The sequence below is a fragment of the Triticum urartu genome, chromosome 3A (assembly GCF_056163025.1).
Source record: "Triticum urartu cultivar PI428250 chromosome 3A, HENAU_Tu73, whole genome shotgun sequence".
NCBI classification, from domain to species: Eukaryota; Viridiplantae; Streptophyta; class Magnoliopsida; order Poales; family Poaceae; genus Triticum; species Triticum urartu.
Window position 1 is genome coordinate 744252457 of NC_141875.1, and position 26792 is coordinate 744279248.

The following is a 26792-nucleotide window of genomic DNA, read 5'->3' on the forward strand; positions in this document are numbered from 1 at the left end:
ATTATAGTGTGGCATGAAACCCTTATAAAGCAGGTGGGTGTGAAGGATTTTTCGGTCAGAGTAAGACTTCGTATTCCCACATATAGGGCATGGAAAACACATGAAACCATTCTGCTTGCTTGCCTCAGCCCCTTCAAGAAAATTATGCACACCCTTAATGTACAGAGGTGTGTCTGTCACCGTACATCCATTACCAGTTCATCTACGTGCATTATATATAATTAAGTGTGTCAAAAACCATTACACATCATGAACACATAAGTGACCAAATAATAGAAGTCCATCATCACATTAAAACCAAAGTACATACATAGTTCTCATTGAATAATATATAACTCTCTAGAGCATCTAATTAAACCATACATTGAAACTATGTAAAATATTTCAATGCAACAACAAATGCGATCATAATCGCAACCAAGGTAACAATTGATCCAACGGCATAATGATACCAAGCCTCGGTATGAATAGCATGTTTTCTAATCTTTCTAATCTTCAAGCGCAATGCATCCATCTTGATCTTGTGATCATCGACGACATCCGCAACATGCAACTCCAATATCATCTTCTGCTCCTCTATTTTTTTTATTTTTTCCTTCAAGTAATTGTTTTCTTCTTGAACTAAATTAAACCTCTCGACAATAGGGTCGGTTGGAATTTCCGGTTCACATAACTCCTACATAAATAAAATCTATGTCACGTTGGTCAGCATAATTGTAATAAACAATAAATGAACCAAATAGTTATTAAAGATAATATATACCAGATCCGAATCATACACAGGACGAGGGCCGACGAGGGCCGATGGAAGGGATACCAAAACTATCGCCTCCTAGATAAATAAAATCTATTGCAATAATAAAAGTAAGAAAATTAGACAAGTATCTATCTAATCATACAAGTAAGAATTTTTCTTCTTTTAGAAAGAAGATAAGAACAAGAGGCTCACCACGGTGGTGCTGGCGACGAGATCGGCGCTGGCGATCGACGACGGTGAAGACGGGGACGGTACGTGACGGACTGCTAAACCTAGACAAATTTTAATGAAAATGGAGCTTGCAGGTCAAGTTTGGAGAGCAGAAAGCTTAAGTAGTGTGGCTCGGGCATTTCATCGAACACCTCATGTGCATAGGAGGTGAGCTACAGCACCACAAAGCCCTCCCCTCGCCGGCCAGAAAAACGAAACAGTGGATTGCTTTGCTCGCGGGCGAGGGGTATATATAGCCACCTCATTGGTCCCGGTTCGTGGCTGGAACCAGGACTAAAGGCCACCCTTTGGTCCCGGTTCAAGCCATGAATCGACACCAATGGATGTGGGCCAGAAGCGAGGCTCATTGGTCCCGGTTCGTGCCTGGAACAAGGACAAAAGAGTCCAGACGAACCGGGACAAATGCCCCATGAGGCCCGGCCGGTCCCCTGGGCTCATAAACCGAGACGTATGCCCTCATTGGTCCCGGTTCGTGCCTGAACCGGGACTAATGGGCCGGCCAGGCCTGAACCAAAGCCTTGTTTTCAACTATTGTATGGAGGCATGATCATGTGAGTCCTCCAAAGTCTCCTAGTTAACAAACAAGAGGCAATTCGACTTTGGCCATGAGTCCCAATATTCTCCGGTTGGCGCAGTCGGTTTCTACAAGCGAGACCTCGACAGACTCGGGGGCTACTGACGGGGGAATACCTATGGGATAGGCCCATGGATATGTATGGCCTAGCTAAAGTCCCAAGCCCATCAAGAATACAGCTGAAGAAGTCATCATCCAAGGGATCCGGCACCCGATAATAAAGTGCCCACCATCGTATTTTACCCCCGATGGTACAAACGGTCGGTCATTCATAGATGCGTAGCAGTCGAACATCTTATTGCCCGATAGACCAAGAGGCTATCACGATCTACATAATGCATTGATTGCTCGTGTTACCCAATGACAGTATATCTAGTTAAATACGATAGTACAAAGCCATGAACAGTCATTCATGCATGCGAGCATTAATTTCATTAATACTAGGCGTTATGACACTCCTCATAGAGCACTCTATATAAGCTGGGAGGACGGCACCGGGCTGAAGTCTAGAGCCTCAGTTTTAATCAATACGCAAGAGTAAGAACACCACCACAGGAGTGTTGGAAATATGAGCAATTTACCAAATAATTTTATTAACGGAAATACTAAATAAAGCATGACTAATATGGCATAGATAAAGCAAGTCATGCACTTTGACAGAGAGAAGGTAAATAACATCTTCATATATGAACTACAACCAAACATGTCTAAAGCAGATAGCAGAACATGTTGCATAAATGGCGTAGAACCTAACATATATAGGGCAAGTACTAGTAGGAGAAGAAGTCGTCGGAGTCCGGGTAGTCGCGCAAAACTATCCTGACCTACGGTGCACGCCGCAAGCCGGGATGGGGAAGAACGTAGAAGGAGAAGCAACCTGGCGCGGCGGCTGAGGAGCGCGCGTGGATGTCCCTCTTATTCTCATGCTCATACAAGTGGAGAAAGAACATCCCTTATAAAGAGGTCCAACTCCCTCTAAACTAGCAATGTGGGACTAAACTTTAGTTCTACCTCTTGCTTTGCAGGAATGGGCCGCGTGAGCCTTTAGGATTTATTAGGAATTTCCGAAACTGCTATTGGACTAGGCCCAAAATAGACAAAATTTCAGCAATGAGTAGGTATTTCGTCATTCAACCAGGACCCGAACATGTATAATCCCTTATGTGTTCTCCCACCTGGATGTTTTGGTTGATACGACCGCCCCTACTTTCATTCCCCCGTAGTATTAGCAGGACTACATCTATAGCACCATCCGGTCAAATGCTTTTCTATAATTACACCTCGGTGTTAAACAATTACACACAACCAGCAAGATAGTCTGCGCTAGTGAGTACCTAGTACTTTGAACTCCTCAAATGATAGGATTTTTATCTATTTAATACCATACGTTTGTCCGGATCATATCTAATAATGGTGCACAGTTTAGAGTATCTCCCTAATTTATGTCGGCATAGATATAGAGATATATGATAACATTAAATGGATATCATCTTGAAGATAGAACTAACTTGCAATCTTATTTGAGTGAACATGGAGTAAATGTTCTCTAGTTACTGGACTATAAATATCACTAGTATTATATGCTTCTCACCAAAAAGAAACGAGAAGAAGAAATTTGTTATTGATAGTATGGAGCAGAAACCTATTCTTCTTTGCCTTATGGTGCTTCTGCTGCAGGGAAATTGTACTTATGCTGGTACGAAATCGATCTCCATGTACTTATTTTCCTTTCTCCTGCCGATTATAGCATAGTGACATTGGCAGTTGAGGGGCATGATTTTCATTAGAACTTCCTCAATTTAAAATTCTTTCAATGATATATGTTCTTGTGTACAGAAATTTGCAAAACTGAAACAGCTTTTGGGACCACCCTATGCGCATTTTATACTTGCCTGAGCACCTGCATATCTGTGTGGGGGGATCGTGTGAAACAAACAGATTGTAAGCCTGTCAGACCTTACTATACAATTTGTACTTGTCTCGTATGTTTCTAGAATTACACTTTGCCATCATGTCAAACAATGGTCAATGAGGTCATACAGTAATAAAATCTTCTTGTCAAATGCATGTGAGGATGTATGAAATCACTAAATTTGGATGTTGTGGCGATTTTATTTTATTCTGTTTTGTGTAGTCTTAGAATCGACGATTTTATGTTTGTATGGACCCGTGTTCAAAAGTTTATAAACAACTATGTACGACCTGAATGAACGAAACTTCCTATACTGGCACCCCCGATTGGCAACATCGTTTGACTCGAGTGAATAGGGAGGCTCCTTATTATTGATTATACCATGTTCCTCATAGAATAAATTGAACTCGTATGAGAAATACTGTCGACCACTATCTGACCTAAGCCTTTAGATTGTATTTGATCAACTCGATTCTATGCTTCGGATTTATAGACTTTAAAGTAATGCAAAACAACCACTTTTGTTTTCAACAGGTATACCACGTAATATCTGGTAGAGTCATCTATCAAAGTCATGAAATATATTTTTCCACCCTTTGTCAAAATACCATTCATCCCAAAAGATCTGAATGTATAAGTCCTAATGGTGCCACGTTCCTCGCCTCTGCAGTTGTACGAGACTTGCAACTTAGTTTTCCCTGCACACATACTCCATTTAGAACCTTTGACAATGATGCATTTCGGGATTAAACACAAATTTTCTAGCCACGTCATAGAACCAAAGTTAATATGATAAAGTCATCAATGCCGAACGTTTGATTCACTTTCATTGCAAACATGGCTAATAACTTTAGTGAAATGGCTATGCTCAAATAAACTAGACCTGTCTGAACCAGTTGCATGCGACCAAGAGCTTGAAACGTCATTAGTTTCGGTTTGAACGCATCAAATACACTCAATAGGTTCACGATGGGACGTGCCAGCTGTGAGTTCGGGGTCTGGGTTACCGCATATATCCCATCGATCCATCAATTCTCATGCTTCATGGGACGTTTTAAAGGCAGATCTGGACTGTAGGTCTGTCTCAAATTTCTACTACTTAACAGATTCAAATTTCTAAATTTGACAACCATTGTACATTCACATGTGCTATTCACTTGAAGAGTTTATTACCGAATCACATGATTTTCCATTGCATTCCATGGTGGTTTAGTGCAATAGTCACAGGCGACACAGTAATAACAAGCTTTCATGGTTATATTTCTGACCCTACACATTAATTTTAGGATGCAATCTACCAAGATCTTGTTGTAGACAGTCATACAAGTTAATTATGTGCATGTGGGGCATGTAAAAGAAATGCCACACCACATTGTTTTGTCAACAAGATCACACATCGTTAAAACAAGTCCAAATACAGAAAAAAAATCCCAAAGATATTCATGATCTTATTCTACTTTGGCTGATAGGAGAAAGTAAACATATCTAGGGACAAGGAGATGTATTTCTTATGAACATGAATGGAATTCCACTACACAATTAACATGAGGCCAAGAGGAATAGCTTTCCACTCCATAAGGCCAGACATAAATTTCTTATTCCTATTTTGGCTTGGGATCCAGAAACATACATGATATTATCTTTATGTATAGACTTGTAGCTATAGGATATTTAATCCCGTCTCACTCAGACAAGATAAAAAAGATCTCACCATATCACTCTAATTAATTCACTAAATTTAATTTCATTATGAAAATGGTATCCATTATTTCTCACTGTATACCACTAATTTTATATTATATTCATAATTGTGCATCACTAAATGTGACCTCATCAAATATATAATTTAGCATATAATTTGAGTAATGGAGAAACTCCATCTTTAACTTTTAGCAGAAACATGCATGCCGCGTTCATGACAAGGCTACATGAGAACGAGATATGCATGTTTAATATAGGAGATAGAGGATGTTTACCTTGAAAAAAAGGGAGAGAGGATGTGCGCGTTCACGACAAGGCTACAGGCATGTGGCGAACATTAGCCCATGCCTCTCACAACTCCCTAAACAAAACTAAAAAGCACAAGCCGCGCACGTTGTTTCGTAAGGTTGACTGTAGCTCAGTTAGGTTCACCTTGCTATCTCCATGATTGTGCATGCAACATTGTCTAAACCATAAAACTGACAAAAACTGGACTTCCAAACACGGTAGTTCTGCTGAAACTGAGAAAATTGTGCTTTAACTGGATTATTCATTGCGCATGCTTTGTGTTGAGTATGTATTTGTACTGCACGTGTATTGGAATTGTGGCCGATTTCCTAGTCTTCTATAATTGAGCTACAGGCTTTCCTTTTTATTATATATGCGTGCATCAGCACCCCAAATCAATAAATCGTATTGCAAATCATCTGTCTACATAGTATCATCTTTTTCGGTGTAACCCTAGGGTAGCCGCAGCCGCCACCGCCGCCGCGCCTCCCCGCACTGCCGCCGCCGCCGCCGCGCCCCACATCCGCACCTTCCGCCGCCGCGCCCCTCGACCTTCTACACCACGCCGCCGCCGCCAAGTCCTCGCTTCCGCCTCCCGCACGCGTTTTAACCACGCTAGCCAGCCGCGCCAGCGTCGCTAGCCAGCCAGCCGCCCACGCGTTCAACGTATCGCTGCCTGCCGACCCGCGTCCCGCGTAACGCTGCGCCCCGCCTCCTTCCTTCCCAGCCGCGCGCCGCTCTTCTCAGCCGCCGCTCTCGCCTCTCGCTGTAGCCGCCCCGCTGCTGCTGCCATCTCCTCCCCAAAACCCAACCGTGTGGGCCAAGATCAACGCGCTCTTCACCGACAACAAACTCCAGCGCCTTGTTTTCTTGCAGCAGGAGTTCTTCGGCTGTCACCAGGACAACTCCACAATCAACGAGTACTGCATGAGGCTCAAGATGCTTGCCGACGAGCTGCGCGACATCGGCGCTCAGGTCTCTGATGACCTCATGCTGAGCTCCCTCACCGCCGGTCTTAATGAGGACTTCAGCAACGCGGCGTTCAACCACACCCTGCTGCCGCAACCCACTTTCCAGCGCGTCGTCGCGTACCTCAAACTTGAGGAGCACCGGATGACGAAGCTGAAGCAGCGGGTCCAGCACACTACTCTCGCTGTCGGTACCACTCGCGGCAGCCCTGCTCCTCTGGCTGCCCCCCGCCAGTCTGCGACGCTAGCACCCGTTGGCTACTACCCGCTGCCGCCCGCTCCGCCCGCGCCCCCAGCGCATCCCCATCAGCCGCAAGGTCGCGGGGGCGGGCGCAACCGGCGGGGTGGCGGGGGCCGCCGCCAGCAGCAGCCGCAACAGCATGAGGCACAGGGTGCAGGGGGGCGCCCCACTTCCAGCAGCCGCCTCCTCCGTGGGCTGTCGGGCTGAACCCGTGGGCGGTGTCGTCCACGCCTATCACATGCCCGTCCCGTGGGCTCCTGCACCGGTTCTCCTTGCCCCCCGTCCAGCGGGCCACCATGCGTTCGTCGCCGCCCCCTACCAGCCTTACGGCGCCCCGCTCGCGTCGCCACCCCTCAGGGGTTACGGCGCGCCCGCCCAGGCGCCAACCTATGGAGGTCAGCTGCCGCCGCCGGCACCTGCACCGTGGGAACCTGCCCTCCTGGCCGCCCTACATCGGCACCGTCGCCAAGCAACTATGGCGGTGGAGGTGACCGGTACATGGAGTCGGGTGCTACTGCGCACATGACAGGTCATCCCGGTAACCTTTCCTCCTCCACTCTAGTACACACTCCCACTCGCATCACCGTTGGCAACGGTTCCTCTTTACCCATCACCCACGTCGGTAGCACTAGTTTTCCTTCCAGTTCCACACCTATCACTATGTCTAACGTTCTTGTTTCACCTGACTTAATCTGGCTTAGTCTTTGTTCGTCGTCTTACTCGTGAGAATCCTCTTACTGTTGAATTTGACGGTGTTGGTTTTTTTGTGAAGGACACTCGTACCCAGATGGTGCTTCGCCGATATGATAGCCCTAACGAGCTTTATCCCGTGCACGCCGGTGCCTCCACTTTCACACCCATCGCTCTCTCCGCTGGCGTCGACCTTTGGCATGCTTGCTTGGGCCACCCAACCCCGCCTTTTTGCGTCAGATCCTTGTGAGGCTTGTCGTTTGAGCAAGCAGGTGCGTCTTCCCTTTAGTGCATCTACTTCACTTTCCACTTCTCCGTTTCAGTTGATTCAGTGATGTTTGGACGTCTCCATTGCGAGTAACACGGGCTATTTGTACTATTTGGTGATTTAAGATGATTATTTTCATTATGTGTGGACTTTAGCTCTTCGTCGTAAATCCAATGCTTTAGCCACACTCACTGCCTTTTATTCTTACGTCACCACTCAGTGCGGTCGCCCCATACTTGCACTACAAACTGAGAACGGAAAAGAGTTTGACAACGTCGCTCTTCGCTCACTTCTCGCCTCTCACCACACCACCTTCCGTCTGACTTGCCCCAACACCTCACAGCAGAACGGCCGCGCCGAGCGCATTCTGTGCACTCTTAATGATTGTGTTCACACGTTGCTCTTTCATGCTAACGTGCCCGCTCGGTTCTGGCCCAATGCCCTCGCCAGCACCTCTCTCTTAGTCAACATTCGTCTGTGTCGTCCCCGGTGGAACTACGCTCCTCACCACCTTCTTTTCGGTACACTGATACGTCTCCGTCGTATCTATAATTTTTGATTGTTCCATGCTAATATTATACAACTTTTACATACTTTTGGCAACTTTTTATACTATTTTTGGGACTAACATATTGATCTAGTGCCCAGTGCCTGTTCCTGTTTCTTGCATTTTTTTGTTTCGTGGAAAATCCATATCAAACGGAGTCCAAACGGGATAAAAACTGGCGGAGATTTTTTTTGGAATGTATGTGATTTTTGGGAAGAATAATCAACGCGAGATGATGCCCGGGGGGGGCACGAGGCAGGGGGGTGTGCCCCAGGGGGTCAGGCGGGCCCTGGGCCCTCGTGGCCACCCCGTAAGGCGGTTGGTGCCCTTCTTTTTCCGCAAGAAAGTCAATATCCGGATAGAAATCGTGTTAAAATTTCAGCCCAATCGGAGTTACGGATCTCCGGAAATTTAAGAAACGGTGAAAGGGCAGAATCAGGGAACAGAAACAGTGAGAGACAGAGAGACAGATCCAATCTCGGAGGGGCTCTCGCCCCTCTACTGCCATGGAGGCCATGGAACAGAGGGTAAACCCTTCTCCCATCTAGGCAGAAGGTCAAGGAAGAAGAATAAGAAGGGGGGTATCTCCCCCCTCTCTCCCGGTGGCGCCGGAACGCCGCCGGGGCCATCATCGCGACAACGATCTACACCAACACCTCTGTCATCTTCACCAACGTCTTCATCACCTTCCCCCATCTATCTACAGCAGTCCACTCTCCTGCAACCCGCTATACCCTCTACTTGAACATGGTGCTTTATGCTTCATATTATTATCCAATGATGTGTTGCCATCCTATGTTGTCTGAGTAGATTTTTGCTGTCCTATCGGTAATTGGTGAATTGCTATGATTGGTTTAATTTGCTTGTGGTTATGCTGTTGTGCTTTGGTGCCCATCATATGAGAGCGTGCGTGGATCACACCATATGGTTAGTTGTATGTTGATAGGACCATGTATTGGAGGGTAAGAGTTCCAATCATAATGCTATGGTTAGGTTTTACCTTAATGAACGTTAGTAGTTGCGGATGCTTGTTAATAGTTCCAATCATAAGTGCATAGAATTCCAAGTCAGGGATGACATGCTAGCAGTGGCCTCTCCCACATAGAACTTGCTATCGGTCTAGTAAACAAATCAATTGCTCAGGGACAATTTCGCAACTCCTACCACCACTTTTCCACACTCGCTATACTAACTTTATTGCTTCCTTACCTAAACAGCCCCTAGTTTTTATTTACGCGCTCTTTATTATCTTGCAAACCTTTCCCGTTACACCTACAAAGTACTTCTAGTTTCATACTTGTTCTAGGTAAAGCGAACGTTAAGCGTGCATAGAGTTGTATCGGTGGTCGATAGAACTTGAGGCAATATGTGTTCTACCTTTACCTCTTCGTTGGGTTCGACACTCTTACTTATCAAAAGAGGCTACAATTGATCCTCTATACTTGTGGGTTATCATACACCACCGTCCTATGATGGTCTTCACATATTTTGGTGTCTCTGTTATACTAGCACCGCGTCCACCATGCCACACAAGCTTGCACACCGCTCCGACCCATGCATCTTCCTTGGCTACCCTCCCAACAACAAAGATTACCGGTGCTATGATCCTGTCACTCATCGTGTGTGAGGTAGTCCTGGATTAGGGGGTCTCCGGACAGCCGGACTATATCCTTTGGCCGGACTATTGGACTATGAAGATACAAGATTGAAAACTTCCTCCCGTGTCCGGATGGGACTCTCCTTGGCGTGGAAGACAAGCTAGGCAATACAGATATGTAGATCTCCTCCCTTGTAACCGATTCTGTGTAACCCTATCCCCCTCCGGTGTCTATAAACCAGAGGGTTTAGTCCGTAGGCGACATACAATCATACCATAGGCTACCTTCTAGGGTTTAACCTCTACGATCTCGTAGTAGATCAACTCTTGTAATACTCATATCATCAAGAACAATCAAGCAGGATGTAGGGTATTACCTCCATCAAGAGGGCCCAAACCTGGGTAAACATCGTGTCCCATGCCTCCTGTTACCATCCGCCTTAGACGCACAGTTCGGGGCCCCCTACCCGAGATCCACCGGTTTTGACACCGACATTGGTGCTTTCATTGAGAGTTCCACTGTGTCAGCACCGTAAGGCTCGATGGCTCTTTCGATCATCGGTAGTGATGCGCTCCAGGGTGAGGTTTTCCTCCCCGGACAGATCTTTGTATTTGACAGCTTCGCACTGCGGGCCAATTCGCTTGGCCATCTGGAGCAGATCGAGAGCTACGCCCCTAGCCATCAAGTCAGATTTGGAAACTTGAACTACACTGCCGATATCCGCGGAGACTTGATCTTCGACGGATACGAGCCCGTGTCAGGTGGGCCGCACAATCACGACGAGCACGACGTAACTCTGCCGTCGGACAGTGTTCGGGAGATCGCATCTGCAACTACTTCGGCCTTCAATCCGGAGCAAATTGCGCCATCCAAGGACGGAGGGATAGACCCCGCCATGGAGGCCGCACTCTCAGCGGCGATGGAGCCGGATACTGACTTCACCCCTTACGAGAGCCGTGTCGCCGAACCGTGGGATTCGTCTCCGGCCACTAGCTCCAAGCCGCCTGCATCTGTGCCTATCGAATCCGACTGGGCGCCGATCACGGAGTTCGCCTCCGCGGTTATCTTTCAGCATTGACCTTTCGGAAATGTGCTAAATTCAGTAAGGTCTCTCTCCTGGTCAGGAGAACCTTGGCCGAACTATGTCCGGCTAGAATAGGATGCGGACGACGAAGAAATTCGCTTCCCACCCACCACCCACTTAGTAGCCACTGTCGACGATTTAACCGACAGGCTCGACTTCGACTTCGAAGACATCGACGGTATGGACGACGATGTAGGAGACGAACAGGAACCACCGCGCACAGGGCGCTGGACCGCCACCTCATCATATGATATATACATGGTGGACACCCCCAAAGAAGGCAATAGCGACGAGACAGCGGAGGAAGACCCCACCAAGGAGCAACCCAAGCGTCCACGTCAGCGGCGCCGCTCTAAGTCCCACCATAGCAAAAGTAGTGATACCGGCACAAGAGACAATAACACTCCGGATAGTGCCGATGACAACAATAATCCCCTCCAGCACGATCTAGAGCAGGAGGGTGAACAAGCTAGCCCTCCAGAGCGGGCAGCACCTGAAGAATCGGAGGAGGACAATTACATGCCTCTCTCCAAATACGAGGTGAGCCTCGGCGACGAAGAATTTATCATGCTTGAGGATCCTGTCGAGCAGGAGCGCTTCAAGCGCCGGCTTACGGCCACACCAAATACCCTGAAGAAAAAAGCAACAACAGCTTCAAGCTGATCAAGATCTGCTAGCAAACAGATGGACCGAAGTCCTTGCGGCCGAGGAATACGGACTCGAGCGCCACTCCAAGAATTACCCAAAGCACAGGTTGCTACCCCACCTCGAGGAGGAAGCATTGAAACCTACATCACCAGTGTACGATGCGGCTGACCGGCCACCTCGTGGCCGAGCCAGAGAGGCATTTTGGCCTGAAGTTCAGCCTGCACCCCGCCGCCACTCAAACAAAAATACCAAGGCCCGGGGCAACACACGGGACCTGCGAGACGTATTGGAAAACAAGACAAAACATGCAAGATCCATCTACGGATCACGGGGGCACACACCAATACACGACGATGATCGTCACGCCGGATACATTAAAAGCAAATCCGGCCGAGCCGGACACGGCAGACAAGACTCGTATGAACCGCGTCGCGATATAGCCCGGCACACAGGCGCCGCACACCCCTTATGCTTCACTGATGAAGTAATGGATCACGAATTCCCAGAAGGGTTTAAACCCGTAAACATTGAATCATACGATGCTACTACAGACCCCGCGGTATTGATAGAAGACTTCTTCCTCCACATTCATATGTCCCACGGGGATGACCTATATGCCATCAAGTATCTCCCGCTCAAACTCAAAGGGCCGGCTCGGCATTGGCTCAATAGCTTGACGGCAAACTCCATAGGAAGTTGGGACAACCTGGCAGAGGCATTCCTGGACAATTTCCAGGGAACTTACGTGTGACCGCTGGACGCTGACGATTTAAGTCATATAACTCAGCAGCCAGGAGAATCGGCCAGGAAATTCTGGACCCGGTTCCTAACCAAGAAGAATCAAATTGTCGACTGTCCGGATGTAGAGGCCTTAGCAGCATTTAAGCATAATATCCGTGACGAATGGCTCGCCCGGCACCTTGGCCAAGAGAAGCCAAAATCCATGGCATCCCTCACGACACTTATGACCCACTTTTGTGCGGGCGACGATAGCTGGTTGGCTCGTAGTACCAATACAGCAAGAAAACTTGGCATATCACAAGCCAGGGATAGCAATGGCAAACCACGACGCAACAAACAAAAGTGCCGCAAATATGGTGAAACGACAAAAAATACGGCAGTTAATGCCGGGTTCAGGGGCTCAAAGTCCGGTCAGCGGAAAGGGCCGCCCAAAAATACAAATCCGGGTACATCCAGTCTAGACCGCATACTCGCTCGCCAATGCCAAATTCATGGCACCCCAGAAACGGCAGCCACCCATACCAACAGAGAATGTTGGGTCTTCAAACAAGCCGGCAAGGCAGGCGCCAAAAACGTAGAGGGGTCTCAAGGCGACGATAGCGACGAAGAGCCCAGATCGCCGAACACAGAAGGGCAAAAGAAATCCCCCCCCCCCATATTCAATCAGTGAATGTGGTAAATACCACCCAAATTGCCCACTTGGACCAGAGATGCACCCTTAGGGACGGCGGCTCAACGGAACTCGCCGTCCCACAATATAAGCTAGGGCCGGTCACCTTCAACCGCACGGATCGTCCGGTTAACGCCAATCGGGACAATCCAGCCACACTAATCCTCGACCCAATCGTAGACGGGTTCCACCTCACTCGAGTCCTTATGGACGGAGGTAGTAGTTTAAATCTGCTTTACCAGGACATAGTGCGCAAGATGGGCATTGATCATTCAACAATCAAGCCCACTAAATCCACTTTTAGAGGCATCATACCAGGTATGGAGGTTAGCTGTATAGGCTCCATTTCCCTCGAGGTAATCTTCGGATCACCAGAAAATCACCATATCGAAGAGTTAATCTTCGAAATCGCCCCTTTCCGCAGTGACTATCAAGCACTGCTCGGGCGAACCGCGTTCGCTCGATTCAACGTGGTGCCACATTATGCCTACCGTAAGCTCAAATTGCCCGGTCCACGTGGAGTCATCACGGTTCATGGCAGGCCCAAACCTTCCTTCGGCACCAACAAATACATCACTGCCTTAGCAGCAGGAACAACGAGAAGCACCTTGCAGCCGAACCTCGAGTCGACGCCCAGGCTCCCGGACACCGTCAAGGGGCTCCGAACTACTTCGCGGAAGGATACCCCCGCTCGTCCCGAGCTCAACTAAACACTCCGGCGAAGGCCATGACATGCCGAACTCAGCGGTTCAACCGCCCTAAGGCACACAAACTTTTCTTCTATTTCCTTCGCAGGTTCACCTTTGCACCGACCAGGACAGACTCCACAGAGGCAGCTCGAACGCGTTAGCGGATCCTTAGACATTCCCCGCAGCGAACGTCCGGCCACAATACGGATCCGCACTCAACCTCTTCCCCCTGGTCACAGCAGGTTCTGCTATCACAGCTCTTTTTTTATCACATTACTTGTACCCATACGCATAGACGTATTATTCAAATACGACATGTGGATTTATATGACGTTTACCTGCTGTTTATTTCTTATCGAAATCATTTCGTCAAATAGCATCCGTACACAGCGATATGCCTTAAATATGCCAGGGGCTTCGTTTCCCCGTAACACGGCAATAACAGTCCGAACACCTTCATGGAAGTTCGGCACCCCGAACTTATAGCATTATATGCATCAGCTCCGAATCATGTCTTGGGTCAATAGTTGGGTTTGCCCGGCTCCCATGTTTTGGTACCTTACGTTCCGCTATATCGGCTAAGGTAGCACTGGGAGAACTACTGCGATTGTGTCCCGGTTCTTCCGGATGAGCACCTCAGTAGAGAAAACCGAAAACTGACTGTCATGATACGGCGAGAGCTGGTCAGTTGTTCGAGCGGTCACAAAATCTTTAAGGATTTCTCCCGCATAATTACATATCCAATGCAGCGTGCGATGGGTCGGCTTTTTCTCCGATCAGGCACTTATAGGGCCCCTAGTACGGTCTTCCGAACACAAGGGGCTGCGCCGACCATACTAAAGCTCCTATGGCTAAGTGAGAGCGATAAAGCCCTATAGTCCGATTACCTGGTTCGTTGTGCTGAGCACCTCCTTCAGAGGACCCAAAACTGGGATAAAGAGTGCTCAGGTTTATCCCGAACACCCTCATACTTCTTATGTGGGGGCAGAAGCCGACGACTGGCCAACTCTTAGCCTTAACATACAAACGGCCGCACAAGAGGGTAAACTTTTATATAACAGGCGACATATAAACGACCTTGTTCAAACATTACAAAGGACAACATGATCGGCGTTCATGGAAATATAATGTCCTTGGTACATAGCTCCGCTGCAAGGTAGGATCCTTTCAGGACACTTTTATAATACAATTCGGGCTTGCGGTGCTCGTTCCCCTCTGGCGGTCCCTCGGTACTAGCTTTTCAGCATCCATCTTCCCCCAGTGCACCTTTGCGAGGGTGAAAGCCATTCGCGCTCCTTCTACACATACCGACCGCTTGATGACGTCAAGTCGAGGGCAAGCGCTTACAAGCCGCCTCACGAGCCCGAAATAGCTGCTTGGAATCGGCTCGGCGGGCCATAGCCAGATAACCATATCTTTCATGGCTAGTTCCGCCGCCTTATGTAGTTCGATCAACTGTTTCAGCTGACCGGCAAAAGGCACCGGATAATTCGGTGCCAAATACTGCGACCAAAAGAGCTTATCGGCGGTGTTCCTTCCTCCGGTTCGATAGAATTGAGCAGGATCTGATATACTGTGAGGTAGCTCAGCAAATACACCTAAGAAGTCCGGATTCACAATCATAAATATAGTTTTCCCTTCAAATACTTACTTTACATGGGAAAAGCCTTACCCGCCGCGATCTCCCTCGCCTCCTGGATCCCCTGCAGGGCGCTTTGGGTTTCCCCCCGGGCGTCGCTCGTGGCTTGATGCGCCTTGGTGACTTCGGACTCTTTTTCCGTTAAACTCAGCTCCAAGGCCTCGTGTTTACTTACGGCCTCTTACATCTCTTGCTCAGCTTTAATAACGCTGGCTTCGTGTTACTCACGAAGAGTCCGCTCCATGACTGACTTTTTCTCGGCTCGGCAACGGCCCTTCCGCGAGTTCTGCCCAAGACGATTGGGTAGTTTGTTTCCTAGCTAGCCTCCACCAAAAGCATCCGGGAATACTTGCACGGCAACATCGTCGAGGTAGAGGGCTGCGTCAACATCAGAGTGACTTCTATCATCTTGTACGGAAGATATAATGGAACTGATTGTGTTAGTTGTAAGTGCTGGTGATATCTAACATTTATTCTTTATGGCAGTGTCAGCTAGAGGGCTGATGGTGCGCATGTCATTCATTCAGACCGCTCCTGATCAAGATATCCGATGCATTGATTGAATCAGAGACACCTAGACTCCTTCTGGAGGTATATCCAATGATTATTATCAGAACGAGAACAACCCTAATTGGTTTAATCGCAGTGATGAAAAATCCTCAGGCTGATGTAACCTGTCGAGGATTCCCCTCACGTCGGAGTTTGTTACAGTGACGTATGAGTCTACGAAGACTAATTATAAAGGAACTTTGATAGCTAGATGTTCACCACCCACTCCGGCATGTGAGGTGCCACCATAGTGAAGCTCCAAAGATTACGCTACCAGCATGGTGCTTTTTAGTTTTGATCTAGTCTTCCTAGATGGATCCCGATGCTTGGTTCAAATGGGACAAAACCAGGTACTAAGAGCATGAGGGGTCGTGCTAGCTGTAATTCTTGCGTGTCGGTAACTGCACACACATACCATCAATCTCTCGATTCCCATGTGTTATGGGATGTTTCAAGGGAAGAGTGTTTCGGACCATAGTTCAGTTGTGGTGTACATTTTCTAACACTAAACCGACTTGTTGGCCACACGGAGAAATATATACTTCCTCTTGATGTTCTCAACGCATCTGAAAAGCACCTGAAAGAGGAGTGTCCGAACAATAAGCTTCGTTTACTCATGTCGTGTAGATTTGTTTCTAAACTTGTGAATCGCGAGGCCATGCAAACACAAAAGAACCAAATTTAAGATCACACATGACCAAAACAAATAAAACACCCGAATTTGGAGGTCACTATAGTTTATCGCAAGCATGTTGCGAAAGGACTTTATTACCGGATCACATCATTATCCATTGCCTTACATGATGGTTTAGTGCAACTCTAAACACATACGATGCAGTAACAAGTTTCCAAGGTTATGCCTGTGATCCTACATACCACATGCAGGACGTCATCTCCCCACGACTTCTGGCAAGCACTTTGGCAAGTTGCTTTTGTGCAATCGGGGCTCGTAAAAGAAGCTTCCTGCCTGCACTGCTCTGTAAACAAGAACACACATCATTGAAAGATATCCAAATTGTGAAACGTCCTAAGAAATTCATGATGTTTAGCTGACAATATAGTGACCTCCAAATGGCTTCTTACCAACATGAATGGAGTTTCCTAGCTGCAGAATCAACATGAGGCAAAGAAGAATGGCTTTCGACTCCATAAGGTCAGATACAAACTTCTTATTCCCGTTTCTCTTTGGGCGTCCAGAAGTATTCTAGATTGTATCTCTATATATAGACTTGTAGCTAGACGCTATTCATTTCTATCTCACTCAAATATGATAAAAAATATCTCACCGTATCAATGAACTTAATTCGTGAAATTTAATTGTATCATTAAGAGGGTTTCCACTTATTGTCAATGTAGCCTCTATTAACATTTATGTCTATAAATTTGGGATATATTCTTAATTAATTAGGACCACTAAATGTGATATTATCAAATCTAGTATTTAATAGCATATCATTTGAATACTACTCCCTCCGTCACGGTTTAGAAGACACAGTTAAATTTGCGTGCGTTTTCACAATAGACAAGGTTTAGGGTGCATTGCATTTATTTCTAGTAGCTAATTAGTACTTTGATATACTATTTCTAAATGCATGCGTAGTGTGAATGCTATTTTTTAGCCTATCTCACAACCAATAAATAACTACCTAGGTCCCAGAGAATTTCCAAGCGCGCCTTCTAAACCATGACGGAGGGAGTATCACATTGGGCATTGTACTGACAAAGATTGACCATCACTTGGCAAAATTTCTTCCTCTTTTGCTATTTGTCAGACAATTGAATTTTTTCTACCTGTTCAGTCAAATCTAGTGACATTGTTTCAAGATGGTTTATGATATGTCCATGGATGGTTCAGTGTATTTGTCTGATACTATTTGTTCTCTCAGTTCATTTCCTCCATTTTCTTTGCTCATTGACAGCACGCTGCATTCACCAAACATGCTTCCAGCACGCACATGCATGGATGAAATGGCTGCCAATTTTGGTTTGTGGCTGTGTGTTGTTGATGTTAACCTTGATGTTTTCTGCTAGTTTTTCTTCAATTTCCCTTATTTCTTCAGTAGATACATGTTCCCGGCTGGACCACCAGATCTGAATGTTGACTGCATGGGCCAGAAGCTTATTGCATTCCTGCTCTGGCCGAACATTGTTTTAGCTTGTTTAGTACTTTAGTTAACTTTAGACCCGGCACGATCCGACCTTGTGGGATGGCACGCGCAACTATCGGGTTGTGGCGAATTTCCTGTTGATTCAGTTAAGGGATGGAATAAGGAATGACTAGAAATGACGCAAGTTTTGCACGTCACAAAAACCTCTCTGTTATTGTGACTGTGTTCGTGCTTTATTTTTCTTCAACCGTGTGTGTGCTTTGTGTTTTTCAAAGAAAGAAATTCAGAGATAGAGAGCGTATATCAATACATATCGTAAGCTTGCAAGAAAACGACTAAGGAGTTAGTCATGAGGTGATGTATTACGGAACAAGTAAAGAGACTTGCCGGTACCGAGATTGAAGTAGGCATAAAGATACTGACGATTGAATCTCGGGAAAGTAACATACCGATGGACAAAGGGAATTGTATATGTTGTCATAACGGTTCGACCGATAAAGATCTTCGTAGAATATGTAGGAGCCAGTATGAGCATCCAGGTTCCGCTATTGGTTATTGACCGGAGAGGTTTCTCGGTCATGTCTACATAGTTCTCGAACCCGTAGGGTCCGCACGCCTAACGTTCGATGACGATATAGTATTATATGATTTATGCGATTTTGGTGATCGAATGTTATTCGGAGTCCCGGATGAGATCACAGACATGACGAGGAGGGTACCAGATACATATAGGGTCACCGGAAGGGGTTCCGGGCACCCCCGGCAAAGATATGGGCTTAATGGGCCAAGGGAGGAACAGACCAGCCCACAAGGGGCTGGTGCGCCCCTCCACCAGGCCGGGTAGCCCTAGGGAAAGGAAAGGGGGGAGGGCAAGTCTCTCCTTCCTTCCCCTCCTCAAGGGAGAAAGGAAAGGGGGGGCGCCACCTCACCCTTCCTTCCCCTGGCACCTATGCAAGGAAGGGGGTGACCTAGGGCAGGAGCCCAAGTGGGATTTGGCCCCACTTGTGGCGCCCCTTGGCCTCTCCCCTCTCCCTCCCACCTATATACATGAGGGGGGGGGCACCTAGCACACGCAACATCAATTGTTAGCCGTTTGCGGCGCGCCCTCCACAGTTTGCACCCCCGATCATATTCTCAAGGTCCTTAGGCGAAGCCTTGCGCGGATCACTTCACCAACACAGTCATCACGCCGTGGTGCCAACGGAACTCATCTACTTCCTCGACATCTTGTTGGATCAAGAGGACGAGGGACGTCACCGAGCTGAACGTGTGCAGAACTCGGAGGTGTCGTACGTTCGGTGCTTGATCAGTCGGAGCTAGAAGAAGTTCGACTACATCAACCGCGTTGTCAAACACTTCCGCTTACGGTCTAGGAGGGTACGTAGACACCCCCCCCCCTCATTGCTATGCATCTCCATGGATAGATCTTTCCGTGTGCGTAGAATTTTTTTGGTTTTGCATCCAACGATTCCCAAAAGTGGCATCATGAGCCAGGTCTATGCATAGATGATATGCACGAGTAGAACACAAAGAGTTGTGGGCAGTGATAGTCATACTTCTTACCACCAACGTCTTATTTTGACTCGGTGGTATTGTGAGATGAAGTGGCCCTGACCAACCATACATGTCCACGCACATGACACCGGTTCCACCGACAGACATGCAACTAGTTTTGCATAAAGATGGCTGGCGGGTGTCTGTTTCTCCTACTTTAGTTCAATCAAATTTGACTGCGGCCGGTCCTGGAAGAAGGTTAAAACAGCAAACTTGATGAAACACCATTGTTGTTTTATGCGTAGGTAAGAACGGTTCTTGCTAGAAGCCCGTAGCAGCCACGTAAAACTTGCAACAACAAAGTAGAGGACATCTAACTTGTTTTTGCAGGGCATGTTGTGATGTGATATGGTCAAGACATGATGTGATAAACGTTATTGTATGAGATGATCATGTTTTGTAAGATATCTAACAATCGACAGGAGCCTTATGGTTGTCTCTTTATTATATGAAATGCAAACGTCATGTAATTGCTTTACTTTATCACTATGCTTTAGCGATAGTTGTAGAAGCAATAGTTGGCGAGACGACCACGACGCTACGACGGAGATCAAGGTGTCGAGCCGGTGACAATGGAGATCATAACGATGATTTGGAGATAGAGATTAAAAGCACGAGAGGAGGATGGCCATATCATGTCACATATTTTGATTGCATGTGATGTTTATCTTTTTTGCATCTTATTTTGCTTAGTACAGTGGTAGCATTATAAGATGATCCCTTCACTAAATTTTAAGGTAAAAGTGTTCTCCTTGAGTATGCACTGTTGCTACAGTTTATCGTGTTGAGACACCACGTGATGATCGGGTGTGATAGGTTCTGCGTTCACATAGAACATGTGCAAGACAGTTTTGCACATGCGGAATACTTGGGTTAAACTTGATGAGCCTAGCATGTACAGACATGGCCTCGGAACACTGAAGACCAAAAGGTGAGACGTGAATCATATAGTAGATATGATCAACATAGAGATGTTCACCATTGATGACTACCCCATCTCACGTGATGATCGGACATGGGTTATTTGATTTGGATCACGTATTACTTAGATGAATTGAGGGATGTCCATTTAAGTGGGAGTTCTTAAGTAATTTGATTAATGAAACTTAATTTATCATGAACTTAGTCCTAATAGTATTTGCATATCTATGTTGTAGATCATTAGCTCGTATATTGTTCCCCTGTTTTTATTTTTGATATGTTCCTAGAGAAAAACTAAGTTGAAAGATGATAGTACCAATAATGTGGACCGTGGAGTCACTGCAAAAGATGACAGAAGACAGATGGCCTGTGGAGTCGCTGCAAAAGATCATGCTACCGAACACAAAAAAAGTTGGCCGGGGATGTAGACATCTCCGTGGCTGATGCCACAATTGATCTCCAGATGAGCCATCGATCCTTCTGGTGACCACACAGCGGAACTCTCCATGAAAGCACCAGTGTAGGTGTGAAATCCGGAAAACATCGGGGTAGGGGGTCCCGAGTTGTGAATCTTGGATCAATGGGAACAGGAACATGGGAGACAATGTTTACCCAAATTCGGGCCCTCTCGATGGAGGAAAAACCTACATCGTGCTCTTGTTTATATTAATGGAGATGTATCAAGTACAGAGTAGATCTACGTTGAGATCGTAAGAAGTGATCTAACTCTAGGGCTAGGTGAATGTGATTGTGATTCATTCCCCACTATGGGCTAAATACCTTCGCTTATATACACGCCAGGTAGGGCATCTAGGTTACATGGTAGGTATCCAGAGGATCGCATGGAGGCGGTAAGGGATGTCTTGTAGTATACGCCAAATCTTTGGCAGGCACAATCTTGACCCGGTAGGCATGCAGGTTCCGGAGTCTTCCTTAATGAGGATGCGGGTCTACCTGCCCAGCCCGAGGACTATGGGCCGACCAGGTTAGTACCCCCTAGTCCATGACACCATTAATAGGGATTTCGGCATATCGTTTTTAATCCCTACTCCACTCCACTGACATTCTAAGCTACCGCCTCTCGTGACCCCTTGGCTGGTGCCGATGGCCATCGATCCTCCGGTGTACAGGCCAACTCCATGCCACCCCGGTGATACTTTTCAATACCATTCGATCGCAACAATGAAAGATGGGGACTAGAACACGTAGTTGCAGAGGATACTGAGAGCCCTTTCCCTGCTCTGGATGCCTCGGAGGTCTCCGCCTATCAGGATCTCGTGCGCCAGGGGTAGTCTTGTCCGTCCAGCTAGTGGAAACCGTTCTTCTGCTGGCCAAAACATATTTGGTGCCAGAGGATTTTGATGCCTGTGGTAGCCTCCACTTCTACTTCGGTGACACTTCTTCTACTCACAACAACAATTTTTCCACATGCGGCAATGATGTTTTAGATGTGTACAGGGTTTAGTTGTAACCTTTTCAAAGTAAGTGTATGGGTCCTACAAGAAGCACAAGCATCAATCTTTTGCCTCTTGCATGGTTTAAACATTCACTACTAGAATATGAGATTTCGCCCAGTTCTAAATGATTGCCGAGTGCATTTTACCAGGGAACCCCGGAAAGGTTTCTCTGCCGAGTTTTTCATTTTGCACTCGGCAAAGAATCATTTGCTGAGTTTTTTTTTTTTCCACTGAGCAAAGAAATCTTTGTTGAGTTCCCTTTTCAAAGCAATCTTTGTCGAGTTCTTTTCTTTTTGCACTTGGCAAACCTTTTTATTTATTATTAATTTTCTTCTCCTTTCTCCTTGCCGAGTGTATTTTTATTGCACACGGCAAACAATTAAATTTTCCGTTTTCTTCTCCTTTTTGTTGTTTCTTATCATTTATACATTATTTGTTTTCCTTTTCCATTTTGCACTCATTTATTTTCTACACTATCTATTTTTTGTTCCACCCCCTCTCCAGTTCCATTTATAGGCATTAAGTGGATTTTCTAGGCACTGGACATTTTATTGTACATTCTGCGCTATGTGCGTGGCACTCCGCACCTGAGTCTCCACCTCCAACACTCCTTCGACCACCGGCTCATTGCGTACTCCGACACTGACTGCCGGCTGCCCCAACAAGCACAAATCCCTGTCGGGCTACTGCATCATCGTCAGCCACAACCTCGTCGCCTGGTTGTCCAAATGACAATAGACTGTCACGCGCTCAAACGCGGAGGCAGAGTACAGTGTGGTGGTCAATGCAGTGGCCCATGCGTGCTGGCTTTGCCAGCTTCTTCACGAACTCTGACACCCGCCGGACCAGGAGACAATCGTATACTGCGACAACGTGAGTGCCATGCACCTCTTCACCAACACCATCCAGCACCAGCGTCCGAAACACATCGAGATGGATCTTCACTTTGTCCATAAGCGGGTCTCCTTCAGGGACATCTGTGCGCTTCACATCCCCTCCACGTCACGGTTCGCCGAGATCTTCATGAAGGGGCTGTTGGGACAAACCCCGATCTGCCTCTCTCACACTCGCTCAGACATAGGTGGAAGGAGAGGGACACAGATATTTCTGGCGCACATACGCCCCGCCGCACGAACGGCGCCTGGCCGCACGAACAACATAATTTTTCATTTAGCACGAACTCTGGCTCGGCACATATCGCAGCCACACCCACACGAAGGACTACTGGAGACTACATCTCTCCTAGCTACTCTCTAATCTGCACAACACCAATACATGGCTTATATAACCGGACACACACCAGGCATTGGCCTCACGCACGCATGGATCGCCCGGCCACTAAGCCAACTAACTATGCCATGCACCCACAACCAGCTAGCTACATGCATGGTCAGACTCAGGACGTGCGCAGCCTCCCTCAACAGTCGAGTCCATCCATCTAGCTTGCAACCAACTGGTCTGGCCGTGTGCACGACGCGGCTGTCTCCAACAGATCGCAATGGCCCTCGTCCTTCACGCAACCAACGTGAGCGCGGACTCATGCCGGGACACACACGCCCACGCCCTGCATAGACCACACCTGGCGCACCCGACGCCGGTCGCCATCGCTCGGGCATGGCTTATTGCCAACAGGGACTGCCATCGACCGTCTTCCTTGACTTTCGGTCCAGCCTCAACGTGATCGATGTCGCCGCTGTGGCTGCAGGTAGCCCACACACAAGACGTGCTCCACTCTGTTACTCACGATGTGCATGCCCCCTTGTACTAGACCCCTTCGTGGCTCGGCAGTTGGCTCTCTATGTACTTGTACTAGACCCCTTCGTGGGCATCAATGAATGACACGGTGTATTGCATAATCCAAGTCATAGAGGGGCAGAAGTCAGGAACGTGCATCTCGTCGTTGCGGGAGGGAAAAGGGATGAGGGAATCGGTACGCATTCTCGTGGTGGCATATGCAATTTTTGTCAATTCTCGCTTCTTCATTTTGCCGGTGCTCAGTTTTCCCAGATCCTCAACTCCTTATAAGTTACCAGCTTCCTTCGAGAAACTCCCCGAGTTAGCCGGTCCGCCCAGTTGCGAACCGCGAGTTGGAGAAACCAGGAGACAGAAGAACCACCGAACAGTCCCTGAGTGTGTATAGTGAGCATGGTCAAACACAATAGTCATAGGATACGGTACCACCACAAACTAGCAATTCCATAACAAAATTATAATATCCACACCTCCGCTATTTCTATACTTACACCTCAAGAGTTAAACTGCACTTGACAGCAAACAATCTTCTCCGCCACTAAGTAGTTGGTGGGGCGCCTAGCTAGATTATTAGATTTATTGATGGAGTTAATAGCATAAAACTACAAGTTTTGGGCAAGGGTTCCTTGGAGCTACCATCTTTTTTATTCACAATAACCTAACACAAGTTTGTTTTTCACTTGAAATTCAAATGGTCGGTTCAACTAAAATTAACCACGTTGGTGACAGCTGGGGCTGCCTATCAGTGCCACGTGGCAACAAATATAGACGGCGTTAGTCATATCGTCGGTGCGGGATCAACCCCACCCTTTGCGCACCGCAACCCTACAGGTCAGCCTCCCAGTCCATCTCTTCATGTTCCTTCCTGGTCGGTACAAGAGAAAGTCCGGTCGCCCGATGCCGTCATCACCGGGCAAGGACTATAGCACATGGTCGCGCCAGGGGAAGTGGGCCCAGCGCTTAGGGTCAACGGACATGTCGTCGGTCATCGTAGATTTGGCCACGACGGGCCGCTGAGTACTACCGCTGCATATTGCTGCTTACCCGCAAACAATCGACGCACCACCCGAGCTCCACTCCACACACCACCTGCCCGAATTCGAAATGAAAAAGCAACTTTGTGGTAGTTTTCTAAGAAAAAATGGTAGTTTTAAGGAATTGTTGCCAAAATGTTGTAGTTTTAAGCTATTAGTTTGGTTTAAATGTGATCGGATCACACTCAATCGTGCACAGTCTAGTGTATCTCCCATTATATAATCATAGATGTAGACAGATTTAATACCTAACACTAATCGGGTACCATCTTAAATATAGAACCAATTCGTATGTACTATAAATTAAGGGCAGTGATAAGCTCAAACGGAAAGGTGTGGTGAAGGTGTGTTGGCACCCGGGGGTCCTAATTAAGGTCAAATCTTCTCGATCTTATTTCAGTGAACCTGAAGTAAAGTCAGTGATATGGTCAGATCTTCCCGATCTTATTTCGGTGAGCCGGGAGTAAAGCCAGTCATATGGTCAGATCTTTCTGATCGTATTTCAGTGAGCCGGGAGTAAATGTTGTCAACCCACAAGTCTATATATAGAGATAAAATCAAGTATTCTTCAGGACACACAAGCAAAAACGATAAGAAGAACTTCGTGTAAGATTTTGTACACCCAAACAGAGAGGAGAAGAACTTTGTGTAAGATTCTGTCTACTCTAATGGAAGGGAAAGCTATTCTTCTTTGCCTCATGGTGATTTTGCAGCTCGGGAATTCCATTCATGTTGGTACGAAATCGCTCTCCCTTTCCAAATATATATTTCCTTTCAGGTATCAACCAGATTAGAATAATATTGCCAAAAAAACTACACAAATATCGTAGGAAATTTTATCAATGTGGGCTTATTTTAATTACGTGTGTTCTTCTCTACAGAGCAGTGCTTTAGTGGAGTTGTATTTGGAGGTCATGTATGCACGGAATCACATTGTCGGTCCTCCTGCCAACAAAAATGGGGAAAAGAAGTCGTGAACTCTTTCTGTAGGGTAGACATCCCAGGCTTTTTCCATTGTTACTGCATTGTCTGTGACTCCTAGCTTTGCACTAGGGCATGATGTCCAAGCATGGATAATGATAGGTCCAGTAATAAATCATCTTGTGACATGCATGCAAGATCCCATAATGGAAAATTCTAGGTGTCCTATTTGATCAAGGTTGTCTCCAGAAATTTCGGGCTCCAGGCGAAAATCAAAATGGGGCCCAAAATTTCCAACAGTTAGTATAACACAACAGAAGAACTAATATGCCAAAAGCACACTATCACTTTATTATATAATTTGAAGTTGGTTTTATTTTGTATAATATTTAGACAAATACTAAACACAATAAAGGGGAACTCAGGATATAAAGTTCCAGGGGATTCCACCAACAGCCCCTCATGCAATGAGAGAGAACGAACACGAAGAATCAACAGACATGCTAACAAACTGACGTAAGTATCGATGGATCATGGCAAGATTTGGTTCGTAATGGCATCACCTGTATACGACCTCTGTGCTACAGGTCATGGGGCAAACGTAGGATTCAGTGGTGAGAGGAGAGCAGCGCGGAGTACGAAAGCTAATAAACGGAAGCATCGGTCTGGCGAGGCATGTTTCTTGTGTGATGAATCCACTACACATATGGGTCCTATCCAACTGAGAAATTGGCTTGGTCGGAGCCTTCTGAGGTGCCGGTCTCTATCATGTATGGATCCGGACCTGGGTCCTTCGCCTCACTTTGATTACATGTCTGGTTGTGACCGGCTTGGCTTGTACGGCCAGGTTGCCGCGCTTCATTACCCATGATGTCATGCTTCAGCTCTTTTGCGCGGTCATGGGATGGAACGTATAACTCCTCTCTCGATTGCCACTGTGGCTTCCTTTCCAATTTTCTGACACCATTGCCTCTCGCTGTTGTCACTTGGATCCCAGGCCTACTCCATGCTGGGTAGGCAGGACCACCGTTCCAGCCCCACGTGTCAGCGTGTATCATGGAAACAATGTGTGGGTTATTAAGTCGATGTCATTGCAACATAATGTGGGCCGGCGGTGGACAAGTACACATGAGTCTATCATGTGTGCCTCTCTAGCCGTCTTCGAGCAGGAGACTCAGTACACTCGACCATAGGGCTCGGGATCTATCATTCTAAATTCCTACTCCACTACACTCCACCATAGGCCTGAT

The 26792-nt window shown here is 47.0% G+C and overlaps 3 long non-coding RNA genes across 3 annotated transcripts; 2 read left to right on the top strand and 1 right to left on the bottom strand.

The window, feature by feature from the left end:
- The first annotated feature begins 3134 nt into the window (after positions 1-3134).
- On the top strand, positions 3135-3625 carry LOC147982582 (uncharacterized). Its single transcript, XR_015617867.1, has 2 exons — positions 3135-3258; positions 3399-3625. It is a non-coding gene; the product is annotated as an uncharacterized LOC147982582 (long non-coding RNA).
- A 12902-nt stretch (positions 3626-16527) lies between these two features.
- Positions 16528-17042, bottom strand: LOC147982583 (uncharacterized). Its single transcript, XR_015617868.1, has 2 exons — positions 16879-17042; positions 16528-16772 (listed from the first exon to the last, which is right to left on the bottom strand). It is a non-coding gene; the product is annotated as an uncharacterized LOC147982583 (long non-coding RNA).
- Positions 17043-25208: 8166 nt separating this feature from the next.
- On the top strand, positions 25209-25779 carry LOC147982584 (uncharacterized). The gene is made up of 2 exons (XR_015617869.1): positions 25209-25356; positions 25503-25779. It is a non-coding gene; the product is annotated as an uncharacterized LOC147982584 (long non-coding RNA).
- Positions 25780-26792: the final 1013 nt, after the last annotated feature.